Source organism: Stegodyphus dumicola, chromosome 9 (genome assembly GCF_044657685.1).
Source record: "Stegodyphus dumicola isolate Sdum_Otavi_A_Nest chromosome 9, ASM4465768v1".
Classification (NCBI taxonomy): domain Eukaryota; kingdom Metazoa; phylum Arthropoda; class Arachnida; order Araneae; family Eresidae; genus Stegodyphus; species Stegodyphus dumicola.
Genome location: NC_140776.1, coordinates 156838940 through 156852703, shown reverse-complemented (window position 1 = coordinate 156852703; position 13764 = coordinate 156838940). Strand labels below are relative to the sequence as shown.

Here is a 13764-nt window from a genome sequence, read left to right as displayed (position 1 = left end):
ATTGATGTGAAACCATACAGTATAACATAAGCTTCTTTTTCTGTATCTACGTACGCATATAATTTTCACGAACTACGGGAATTAATTGTATTGCTTTCGTTTACTTCTATGAATCGTTATAAATAATACATCAAAATTTGATACTTATTGCAAACTTTGTTTGGAAATTCGCTGAACATGGTTATCGGTAAGCCATCTGGAATATCAACCATGGAAAACAATGATGTTTAGTTTACATAGATAGCAATAATAGCGATGGTGTACACACAGATAAAGCCATCAACAATTCCAATGAATAATTGCTAATAAAACAAAAACAAGAGCAGTTATTGGTAAACCATTTAGAACATCTATCATGGCAAAGAATTCTGACGAATGATACAGCTTTGTGGAGGGATGCCTAATTTCCTTGCGGTATCTGTAGCAATTATTTTGTGCTGAGCGAATGGCATCAGATTACGTGTGGTGCTCTATGCGTCAGGTGGGTGATGAAATTTTCACTGATACTGTTTGCATGCGTCTGGGAAAAGCATCATGAGTTCCTCGTTTATTCAATAATGATTTTTTAGACTTTAAATCTCATTTCATTATTCATCTATGCATGACACGTAATTACCGTTTAATTAAAATAACAAATGACGAAATTTATTAATATTGGAAACTAAAATAATGAATAATATTTTTCCGTTTAAGATAATTTATTTTTGCTCTTTTCAAAATTAAAAAAATTAATGGAAATATATTTGCATTATGTGGTAAAAGAATAATATTCCACAAATAGCTGTTCTTTTTAGCTTCGACATGAGGTGCTCTATCAATGAAAATTTTCATAACTCTTATTAGATTTTCTTGTCTTAACTCTTGAACTGCTAGTGAAAAATTCTTTTACGCTAGCTGTTGTGTGTGCCGTGGCTTATTTGTATACACATATCATCTTAAAGGGCCCTAGAGGTAAGAAAATTGCTGTAACTGAATCTGATGATCGTAAACGCTAGTTAAAATACAAAAATCGGGAATTAAGACATTGCTTAAAATTTCCCTCAAGGAAGCCATTGTGTTTCATTAAAAATGGTAAACCAATTGGTACATTTCCAAAGCTTTAGATTCGTTTCCAATATTAAGTAATTTGCCGTGTACTTGTTCCGTCAAAATAACAAAATTTTCAAAACAAAATTTTCAAAGGATCAGTTTCATCTTTTGTTTGGTGGTGAATCTTCCCATTATAAGATCGCTAAGTGTTACATATACGGCGTTAAAAAGAAGGAAAAACATTATAGGAAAAACGTATTAGTTTTTTCTAAAGGGGCAATTTGTCCAGAGGGACTATTAATTTCGTTTTGGCATTTTGCATCGATTCACGATAAGCGTTGTTTCACTTTTCAAATTGTTGCCACCAAATATTATCGCTCTGTATTATATTTAAAGAAATTAAATAATGAAGAATCTGCATGAATGTATGTATGTTTCTCGCACTGTGATGAAACAACGGTACCTAGACCCACCAAAATTTGAATAACGTTATCTTCTATAAAATAGGGGACTGTGGAAGTCTTAATTTTTAATTTGAAGTTTGTTTTATTATCAAATAGCAGCTTCGCTGCCAGCCTTCATCTGGCTTTCAAATATACTGGAAAAATGGCTGAAGGAAGCACCAAACGATAAACTTAAAAACTGCGTAGAATTTTACAATGCAGAACAACTTCATAAAAAAAGGTTATTACGTACAACAAAATTAAATTGAAATAAGCAATATCCCTTAATACAAATATTAATTATCCTAATAAATAAATTAACCAACTTCCCTTTGCAACATCTTAAGAACTCAAATGGTATAAAGGAGGTTAACAACTCTGTTTCCTAAAAAAAACACTGAAAACGTTTTAATATTTTTAAAACAGTGAAATAAGCAATAAATAACATAACAGAATAGCAAAAACAAAAAATTCTGAAAAGCAAAGTATAATAATGATATTTTATCTTATATTTTCAAGAGAAAAAAATTACAATGAAATAAGCTATATCCCTTAATCCAGATATTAATTATCCTAATAAAAAATTAACCAACTTTCCGTTAAAGAAAAAAAATGAAGCAAAACTTTTCAATATCTTACAAACAGTGAAATAAGCAAAAAATAACATGAAAGCAACTCAAAAAACATAAAATTCCGCCCAGAATTTTACTCCGCAGAACACCTTTATAAAAAAAATTAATAAAAATGTATTATATGTATATAAAAATGGCAATGAAATATGCCAATTTCTTAAAAACAGTGACATAAGAAATACGATGAAAAATTGTTGCTAAACCCATATTTCTAAAAGAATGAAACTATTCATAATGAAGCGATTTCATCACAAATCTATCACCAACAATAAGACAAAATTGTTGCCAAAATCACATTTTTAAAGATGTGAGACGTGTACTCGGAAGCTTCATTTAAACAATTTTTTAAATACAAAATGTTATCATTTTTCCAAAATTCCTTTTGTAAAAGCAGTCGCAAGGATAAAAGTTTAACGTGTCCAAAAATCAAAGAAAAATAAACTGTACATTTTAAAAAATAATTTTTTTTAGAAAAAATCCTGTTGAAAACGTGTTAAGCTCCCTTTGTTAACTAAATTCGTATTGAATCGATTTATTGAAACACTAAATTTATTTTAAGTTCGTAAAATAGCTAAGTGCCTACGTTTCAATGACGATGTGAAAATGGAGTGTGTAGAGTAAAATCTCCCTTTCCTATAGCCCATTATGTCTCAAATTGACGCGATTTCGTCAAAAAACATAGAATTAAAAAAAAAAAATCTGAAATGTTTCAGATTTTAAATTACGTCCAAAGGGGCGTTTTTTAACATTTTGTGTGTTACCTTTCTTTATTAAATATCATGTTCCTCGCACTTAAACCATAAGATCCAGTGCAACAGCAATATCGCAAAATAGTTTTAAAACGAGCATATCTAGAATTTCCGATACAGAGACTCACGCGCTGGAGATAAAAATGTTTTTTTCTGCAGAACGTTGCCATTGCTCGCTTTGAAATCCTTGAGTTTGTTAATCAAAAATTCGTCAAAGTTTTAAAAAATAGGAAATCGATCATAAAACAAATTTCAAATTTCAAATTGGGTCTTCCACATGCTCATATTCGTTGGCGGATTACGTTATTCAAAATTCGATGACTCTATGTACCGTTGTTTTATCACAATACGAGAAATATACATACATTTATGCAGATTTTTCATTATTTAATTTCTTCAACTATAATGCAGGACTCTAACATTTTGTGGCAACAGTTTGAAAAGTGAACCGACATTTATGAGTCCGACGCAAAATGCCAAAACGAAACTAATGGTCCTTCGGGATTCAAATCCCTTTGGACTAAAAATTCGAATTCGAATTTCGAAAAAATCGCTTCGAGGTGCACTGGCTCTTGTCTAGATGCACCTATGTACCAAATTTCGTAGCCGTGGGTCTATTAGCTTAAGCGCAGCGCGAACGAAAGACACACACACAGACAGACTCTTTCTTTTATTATATGTAGAGATTTCATATTTTGTAATACTGCAACGAATATTTGATTAACAAACTCAACGATTTCAAAGCGTGCCATGGCAACGCTCAACGGGGAAAAAATACATTTTATCTCAAGCGCGTGGAGCTCTGTGTATCGAAAATTGTACAGATATGCTCATTTTAAAATTATTTTGCGATACTGCTGTGGAATTGAATTTTATGGTTTAAGTGCGAAGATCATGATATTTAATAAATAAAGATAACACAGAAAACGTTAAAAAAAAGACCCTTTGGACGTAATTTAAAATCTAAAACCTTTAAGATTTTTTAAATTTTTTATTTGTTTATTATTACTATTACTACTTAACCTTCCTCAAGATGTGAACTATATTTAGCGGAACATTATTCAGTGTAATGAAATCTATATCGTGTGTTCCTTGTTAAAACACAGACATGAAATAGGAAAAAACTTATCAATACATATTCTCACTTCTGTAGTAGCTATCTTGTATAATACGTCAGCGGAATTTAACCGCTGACCTTTCAGAGGGGATATAAAGCTATCCTCACTTTGGCTGCCAAGCTCAAGATAGCTCCGTCATCCTTGCATAACTGTCCTGGCGATAATTCAGATGTTTTCTCAACTTCAAAAAAATGCAGGCGTTGTGTTTTCAGGTTGGAGTTCACAACCATTATTCAAACTAATATTCATTTAACAACTTTCATCACCTCGTGAAGGATCCGTGATTTATGGAAGCAACTTGCGGGTCAGAGATAGCGAGTTTAAAAAAACATTATGTGATTTGTTACTTTCTGCGATTCATGTGGGAGTTTATTTATTGTTTATAAACATTTCTGGAAAGGAATTCAGTAAATACGAAACAAGGTGATAATTGAAAGTCTAGATTTACGAAGAAATTTCATAATTTTTTTTTATTACGTTTCCTACGTTAAAGCTAGACCTAGCAGATGTTTTTGGTCCAGATTTATCAGTACTCGCATTAACAAAGTTCGAATGGAAGACATGTGCTTTAGATAAATGCATTGTTTTTGTCCTTAACCCTTTCGCCGTCCTCTCCTGTCCGCGAAAATTTCTCCCCAGCGGCCGTCTGTTTTTCGTAGCGTGTAATGTTGTTTTCTCTGTACATCATAACTTTCAATACATAACTTTCGTAGTGGATGAATGTCAATGAATATTAAGTAAAATTATAAGGAAATAAAGTATAATGGAAAAATAATATCTTTGCTTATTTCTAACAGCAGGGTAATTTGATAACATCTGTTTCAGGCGGTCCTCTCCTTTTATTTTGTTGTTGCAATCTTTTACAATTATTGTTTTTTTTACAATTCTTTTCCGTGTTCCAACATCCATCATCGAGTTATTATGGACTGTACTCATCAAACGTATATCCTTCTTGTCTTTCCAATTCACAACCTCATTTTTTCTCTTTTTCTGCTGAGTAGACATTGAAGCCACCTCTCACTGTCTTATATTTTATGTAAAATGGCGCTAATATTCATAAAACCCCGGGCAATTTCAATTAGAAATAGAATGCCTGATTAGTGCTGCCCTCTAAAATGTATTAGAACAAACAAAAATATAAACTCAAACAAGTAAACATTTAGAAAGCGTCTTAAACGTTTAAAAGTTTTAAAATGTAGAAGATAGCGTTCTTCTACATTTTAGGCGCGATACGGCTGCCCTGCGGAAGTTTCACTTGAGCGCGTTAGACGCGTTACGGACGACGAAGAGGTTAATATCTTACTTTCCGTTAACATTTCTCGTGATAACGAAAATCAACTCAATTTTTAGACTTAAAGCAAAATTGTAAAAGCATAGTTCATTTGCAATATTTAACTTCTGTATGAACGAAGAATACATTTGATATTATTGATTACATTCTAATTATTATAAAATACAACATATGACGTAAACTACAGAATAGTGAGGAAGATAATATTAACGCTATGCTTATAAGCTAATTGTAAGGATTCATGCCTGAAATTATTTTTTAAATTCTTCCAGAGCAAAATTTTGCGCACATTTTTATCCCGAAGGAGCATTAATTTCGTTATAATATTAATTTAATTTAATTAAGCATAATATTAATTTCGTTACGGCATTTTGCGGCGATTTAATTTTCAAACTATCGCCACCAAAAATTTGCCCTGTGTTATGTTTAAAGAAATTAAATAATGAAGAATCTGCATAAATGTATGTATGTTTCTCGCTTTGTGATAAAACAAGGGTACCTAGAGCCATCCAATTTTTTAATAACGTAATCCTCCTTCGAATATGGGCATCTGGAAGCCCAAATTTGGAATTTTGAATATGTTTTGTTATCTAATTTTAGATTTTGTAGAACATTTACCAGTTTCTGAATAAGAAACTCTACGATTTCAAAGCGAGCAATGGCAACACTGTACGGGGGAGAAAACATTTTTATTTAAAGAAATTAAATAATGAAGAATCTGCATAAATGTGTGTATGTTTCTCGCATTGTGATAAAACAAGGGTATCTAGAGCCATCCAATTTTGAATAACGTAATCCTTCTTGGAATATGGGCATCTAGAAGCCCAAATTTGGAATTTGGAATATGTTTTGTGATCTATTTTTAGACTTTGTACAACATTTACCAGTTTCTGAATAAGAAACTCAACGATTTCAAAGCGAGCAATGGCAACACTGTATGGGGGAGAAAACATTTTTATCTCTAGCGCGCGAGAATGTGTACCGGAAATTCTAAAGATAAGCTCATTTTAACATTATTTTGCGATATTGCTGTTGAATTTAATTTTATGGTTTAAGTGCGAAGATCATGACATTTAATAAATAAAGTTAACACAGAAAATGTTAAAAAACGCCGCTTTGGGTGTAATGTAAAATCTGAATGCTTTCATTGGATCATGCCGAATTGCAAAGAGGGCAGTCAGGGATCGTAAAGATTCCAGTTCAATTAAGGATGCGATGAAGTTGCTCTGTCAAGCAGTCATGTCCAATAAGGAGTCAGAACTGGGCAGCAGCTTCCCGCTGGATAATGCTAAGAGATCTTCAGTTCTCCAACGTCTTATGAATTTGCAATTTATAACTTTTTTACATTATTTGCTTGATATAAAGCCTGAGAGAATTGAATGACAATGTCGAAAATTTTGTTTTAGTAGTTCGAGCCCCTCTTTTGCTAGGCTGTCGTTCTGCTCATTCCCATATGCCACAGAGGCCAGACATTCAGTGAAAGACCATACGTTTCATTTTCCTTCCCGTAAATAATGCCGACATTGGGAGATTTCTTCCGATGAAAGGAAGCTGGAAGAACTAATGTCTGTATTTCAGCCCGGGAATCAAAAACAAGACTTAACAAATCTACCCTCAAAAACCAGCAGATATTTCAGAACTATTCGGAAAGCCTCCCCGAAAAGCTGTTCGAACTTTTCCCACTGAAGCATAAAGGGAAAATAAGCTTGAAAATATTCCCGAGTCTGCAGAATGAGATCATCGTAAAAGAAGCACTGTTTGAGTGAGCTATAACTATCGAGCAAAGATGAATTTGAGTACCTGTAATTTATCAATTTTTCATAAACGTTCATGTATTTTTAAAGGAACTCAGCTCGATGAAAGAGCTTCATGGAAAGAGAAATGCTAAAAGAATGTAAATGCAAGAAAACGAGTTTTAGTATACATTATAACAGCAATATTTTTAAAAAGGTCAACTAATAAAATATTGATTACATCGAGGAAAAAAAACCGACGAATTCCCTATGCAACTAAATTAATTGTTTATCTAAACAAGCGTTCAGCTGGTTACCAAAATAGACCTAAAAAAAGGCAAAATATTCTGTTACTATGGCAATGTATATAACCAGTTGTGTTTCAGGTCACATAAAATACCTCCAAGTTAATAATCAGAAATTTTTCTTATCATTAAAATAAAAATTGTTCCAGCTTATTTACAATCCGCAATGATATTTAAACCTCAAGAGTAAGTAACAGGTATTCCTTCTATATAAGTTATTCGATCGCTTTTTATAACATACTAGTAAGCCCCCGATTGTCTAAAGAATAGAATAATGCTTTAAATTAAAAAGACAAACCAAAGTACCTGTGTCTTTTCCAATCTTTCAACCCTGCAAGTCTTATTGATCTGTCTCCAATACTTTTCCTGATGTTAAGTCATCGAGAGATTTGAGAGAGCTAAATTTTTTTGACTGGTCCATGATGATGTTAACTTGTCAAATGCACAAAAAGAAGTAACAATTTTTGAACTTTCGACAGCTCAATGATCTCTCTCAGACTGTTTTTGATTACTTTCATTTTCGAAAATTCTACTTCTAAACATAAAAACATCTTTTTTCCCTTTTGGCTCTTCCATTTTTTCTTCTCCATAGTTTTTCTTTTATCCTTTCTGAATTATATTAACCACGATTCTGAACGCTTTAACAACAAACAATAATAAACCAGGCATCTCATGCCTCAAAGCTCATTGTTACAAATATCTGCCGAAAACTAGGAGAAAAAATCGAAGTTTTCAAACACCGTGGTAAAATAAAGTGGTACAAAAACATTTCAGCTTTGAAACATCGTGCTGAAACGGATCGGGGTAAAAAATAGAGCACCTACAAATCATCGCATGATGATAATATCGCAGGCATACGTTTTTTTGACTAAAATAATTTTAAGCGAATTTTCACGCTTTAATTTATTACCACAAATAACTATTATTTTTATAATTCATATTATGTAGTTATTAATAAAATTTACTGAAAAAGCACGAAGGGACCTTAAATATTCAAAATCTGAAAATCATTAAAAATTAATGCTACGTATAGACGTTAATAGAATTTTTAAATACTTTTTGATAACATTCTCAACGTTTATGCTGATGATATTATTATATTAGAAAATTACTATATTAGAATTCATTCATTATTTTTCTAAAGAATACATTGTTGTGGTATGTATAATGGGACTAAATGGGATTACTAGGACTAAAATTTTTTTTTAGGGTTTTCCTAGTGTGTAACGTGAATACGATAAATCAGTTTCAGTTTGAAAGACTTCCACGAAGACATTCTTTTTCTAAGGCAAATATTCTTCATGGGCTTTGGCGTAACTAAACAAAAAACGAATTTGAGAAAATTGCTGTATTTTTTAAGTATTTAACACAATTTTTATGGCTATTCCATTACGAAAGATTAGTTTATAAAATTGAACTTAAGTTATTTATTGATTGATTTATTTCCGTGCACATTTGTGCTTAAAATAACCAGCAGTTTAGTTGGTATTGAAGATACAAATGGTAAAGACTATAAAAACTACTCGCGGAAAACTGCTGGGGATTTCTTTTATCTCCTACCTCATTTATAATGCGAAGAACAAGTATAAAATAAAAGCTGTCTTCTGGTAAACAGGAAAAAAGGTACAAATTGCGTTTCACAAAAATTATTAACTCCGCTATTCTAAATGCAAACACATAATTGGCATTTTAGTACCAAAAACAAAACAAAAAAAAAAAAAAAAAAAAAAAAGGAAAGAAAAGAAAGAGAGAGAAAGAAGTGTGATTAAAAAGTTTTTCATCTTTCCGTTTAACTTTAATTTCAAAGGCAAGTAATTTTCAGTAATTATTAAATAAACATGAGTTTTCTTGACGTGTTTTCATCATTGATATTCCTGGGGGTTTAAAAACAAATGGATTGAAATAATCTGGTATTTGTTTTGAATGCATGGAAAATAAGGGAACATGTATTTTTCAAAAATATGATGTGCATTTGAAGTTTTCAGATTTTTATTAAAAAGATTCTACATTTTCCGTTTGGAAGAATTCAGCCTAATGTTGCCAATAATTCTTTACAACTCTGCTTATTCTTCATGTCATGTAAAAATAAAACAGCATAAAATAAATAAAGTATTTGAGATACTGGTACGTGCATAATAATACATTCAAAATAGGAAAAAAACTTAAACTTCTAAAAGATTTTAAAGGAAAGGTGGGAAAAATTTCCGAACTAGAAATCACACAAAAGGAACAAATACCTTAGTTTATCTAACAACTAAAGAGTTTGATAATGGATGATGCGAAATTTGTGCAGGCAAAGGGCTAAAGATTTTCTTGCATATTCTATCCTTATTTATAAAGTAAAAGTGGCAAATAAAAATAAAAATTTCCTTTAAAACAGATAAATAAACAAATTTTTAAATGCCGCCTTACGGCGCAGAAATTGCTCAACGTTGCTCTTTTCATCGCAAACAAATATCCTCATCCTCGTAGAAAGTAAAGAAAAACGAAAAAATAACGTAAAAAAAACGTAAAATAAATAAATACCTCCCGTCTGTGTGTGCGCATATTTGATTTAATCCATCAATGCTGCAGGGCAAAGTATACATGCTCAAAAAGATATATAAAGCGATGTATTTAATAAAAAAAAGTTTGGTGGAGGATGCAATGTTCAATTTATTGTAGGAAACGGAAGATAATTTCCGAGGGAAGGCTTTTTTTGACTGAGGACTGAAAAATCGTTTGGCGCTCTTCCCCTCCGATATTTACGCACAATAGCAGGCGCACCTGCCGCTTTTCTCGTTGTTCCTGTCCTTTCAATGGCAGGCGTCCAGAAGAGAAATGCCCACATGCAAAGCTTTCGATACGTTTGGAATAAAGGAGGCTGGATGAGAATCGCAAAACAACCTTTACTTAAGGTATGGTTGATTTTCTCCATCTTCTCCTTATTGAGCTCGCGTATTATCTGTTTTGCTTTTGTTTATGGCGCAGAAAGGGATATTTTTGCAATCTTTTGACGTCTATCGCAACCTCCCTGTCACATTATTGCAGTCTACACTTAGAAAGGTCTAAGATAAGTTTTTCAGATATGATTTGTAACGTTATGTACTGCTCTACAGCGTTTAATATTAATCTTGATACTCATATGTGTTAAATTTACCAGTTGTGTTTTTTAATTGTTTCAAACTATATTATTAAATCCCTTAAGTTATTTGCAGTTATGATATATAAAAGCTGAAAGCTTTTTTGCTGATGCAACTCGAAACCTATTTCAAGTTTTCCAGTTATTCTGAACTTGCATGAAAATACACCCATGTCCATAAATTAAGGATAATGCAAAATCAGGCAAAGGAAGAGTTAGAAGCAAAACAAATTTGACTTAATCGTAAAGCTTATTTATTAAGCAAAAGGTAAAGAGCAAAAAAAGATGCTATATGTTTGATATTATTAAAAGAATTATAGATTTTTTCTCCCTGGAGCAAATTACAAAAAAAAAAACCTATTTACAAAAAAACAATATTACATGGTTGGTGTAATTGTTAATACATTGTATGTCTCCCAGACGATGCAATACAGTCCGTACAACGCCTAAGCATGCTGAGTATCAAATTATCGATCTGATCTTGGGGGATATTACTCCACTCAAAAAGCAATGCTCTCCGAAGTTCCGGTAGACATGTAAGAGGAGGTTGACGGGCTGCAACTCGTCGGCCAAGCATGTCCCACACGTGCTCTACTGGATTCCAGTCCGGTGAGAATGCTGGCCAGTCCATACGGGTGATATCCTCCGATTGAAGGCATTCGCTTACGATGTTTACACGGTGAGGACGGGCGTTGTCATCCATAAACACAAAATGTGCGCTCATGGCGCCCCGAAACAAACGTACATGTTGTTTCAGAATGACGTCCCGATAGATTTGGCTTGTCATGGTTCCAAGTTGAACATGCAGGTGAGTTCTGGAACCCAGAATAATTCCACCCCAAACGAGCACTCCCGCACCACCGTAACGGTGTCGTTCAATGATGTTTTCTTGGTGGTAACGGGTACCTGGAGCTCTCCATATGAAAGTCCGGCAAGAATCAAACTGTAAGCTAAACCTGGACTCGTCGGAAAACATCACACAAGCCCACTGTTGCGGTGTCCACAATGCATGCTCTCTACTCCAGGCTAACCGCAGGCGACAGTGAGTTTCAGTAAGTGGAACGCGTTTGACAGGTCTACATGTACATAGACCAATCTGCCCTAAGCGTCTGTACACGGTCTGCCTTGAAATTGTCGTACCAGTGGCTGAAAAGAGCTGACGAGACAGGTCTGAGGCTGTGCTCCGCCTGCTTCTTCGGCAGTAACTGCCAAATACCGGTCTTCATTCGGCGTTGTAACTCTGGGGCGACCTGTGCTGTAACGTCTACTCACATTACCATCATCTTGGAATCGTTGCCAAAGCCTGGAGACGACACTCTGGGCAATTCCAAATTTGTCTGATACTTCCAGTTAGGTACGCCCATATTCCAGACGGCCGATAATTCTACCACGTAAAAAATCATCCAAATGCGTCCTTTGTGTCATAACTATTTGGTTATTGCACTAAAATGCTCATAAAGCGACTGCGAACAATTTTACTTCTTTGCCTATATTCCTTATATATCACTCTCTTACACTCTCGTCATTGTGACGTACCTTCGGTGTCATTTGGTTGCTTCCTGAAATTTGCATAGGATTCTTGAAGATATGTGTAGTGATTTTACAGGTGATATATTTATTTTAAAGTTCGATTTCCGCGTGACTCCGAATTATCTTTAATTTATGGGCATGAGTGTATATGAACGCACACGTCAGCAAAGAACAAAAAATGGAGGAGGGAGCAGTTTTACATCTCCCGTTTTAAAGGGTTATTGACGAAATGTAATTGCGTTTTTCATGTCTCGAAACCGTGAATTGGGATATATATTAAATTTATATATAGCGTTGTTCTTGGTATTCTGAAACAAAATCGGACTTTTATTAAGATGGCATACATATTTGTTTCCATGTTTCGATTCTACGACTCAAATTATGTCAAAGTGTTAAAATTTGAAAAAAATCGCAAGAGTAGTTTATAAAAAGTTAGTTCTCTTAGCTTCTCAATGTTAATTGAATTTGGTATATATTGATTAAAAACCACGTTTTTCGTTAAACTTACTTGATTCTTTTTTTCTCATTTCGAAATTTAGGTTCAATCCAAATAAAGTTTGCTATTTTCTTATTTGTTTTTAAAATTTGTATTTTTCAGTAATTTCCATAAATTTTTCTAAAAAATATTTACATTGTAACCTATAAAAATGTTTTCCATCTTAAAGAAGATGTATTTCTAAGCGAACATGCAAAACATTAAGGCTTTTTATTCAAATTTTCCTAAGATTATGCGTGAATTTGCATAATGGCGCGATTTAAAATTTGGGATATTTGCTAGAAGCGATAATGCCGCCAAGTGCGTTTGACGCATTTTATTAAAATTAGCGGAAAGAAAGAACGTTGGGCCATTTTTTCCGCATATGCACGATGAAAAGAAAAGGAAAATAGGTTACCATAAATTAATCATTTCGTACTATAAATAAGCAAAAATTTTAAAGGTTACAGTTCAGATAGTTTTCCGAAAATTTACAAAACTTACTCAAAAACAGAAATTTTAAAAACAAATCAGGCAATAACTGCAAACTTTATTTGGATTAAATCTAAATTTCCAATGTGGAAGAAGGCATCATGTAAGTTTAATAAAAAAAAGGAGATAGCAATAAATAATTCTCAAATAATTCTCATTCCAAATTCAATGAACAATAAGGAGCCAAAATTTTGACAGCTAACTTTTTAATAACTACTTGTGCGATTTTTACAAAACTTGGAACTTTGGCATAATATGAGTCTTAGAATCGAAATGTGGAAAAGAAACCGGCGCATCATTCCAGGAAAAGTCCGATTTAATGTCAAATCACCTATGTTAGAACAATGCTATATATAAATCTAATATATGTCCAAAGTCGCGCTTTCGAGATATGAAAAACGCAAATTAAATTTCGTCAATCGGCCTTGTAGAACGGAAGATATAGAACTATCTCCCGTTTTTTGTGCTGGGTGTGCATAAAATAGGAGAGAAATGGTTTAATTAACAACAGTTTTATATTATTACTGTTAGTTACTTTTACGTTGCCCCTTCCAATAAGATGCTTCGGCTTAAAATCATGGATAATGTGTGAACGTTTTGACAGTAGCGGTTTCGAGCAATAGGAACGTTTAAAAGTGCTTAAGAGTTCTGTGGATAAATAAGGAGTAAAGTAAGTATTATATTAAGGGCTGTACTGTTCTTTTTAACATCGAGTTGACTTAGTGACATGACTTAGTTACATTTTTAGCAAGAATACAATAATATGCAATTTCCACGGTTCTCTCAAATACGTTACGTGCCTCAAATACAATAGTCCCTTCAAATACGATGACTGCTTGTCTTTTA

At 33.0% G+C, this 13764-nt stretch overlaps 1 protein-coding gene across 5 annotated transcripts in view; it reads left to right on the top strand.

Annotated features, from left to right (window-relative positions):
- Window positions 1-13764, top strand: part of LOC118183954 (heparan sulfate glucosamine 3-O-sulfotransferase 1-like) — a 522588-nt gene that overhangs the window by 399970 nt on the left and 108854 nt on the right. Inside the window, exon 1 of one of the 5 annotated variants that reach the window (XM_035353573.2) lies at window positions 10104-10197. The exons of the other annotated variants lie outside the window; for them this stretch is intronic. The gene's annotated coding sequence lies outside the window, so the exon portion shown is untranslated. Of the gene's footprint in view, window positions 1-10103; window positions 10198-13764 lie in introns of those variants that run through there. 5 annotated transcript variants of the gene reach the window in all.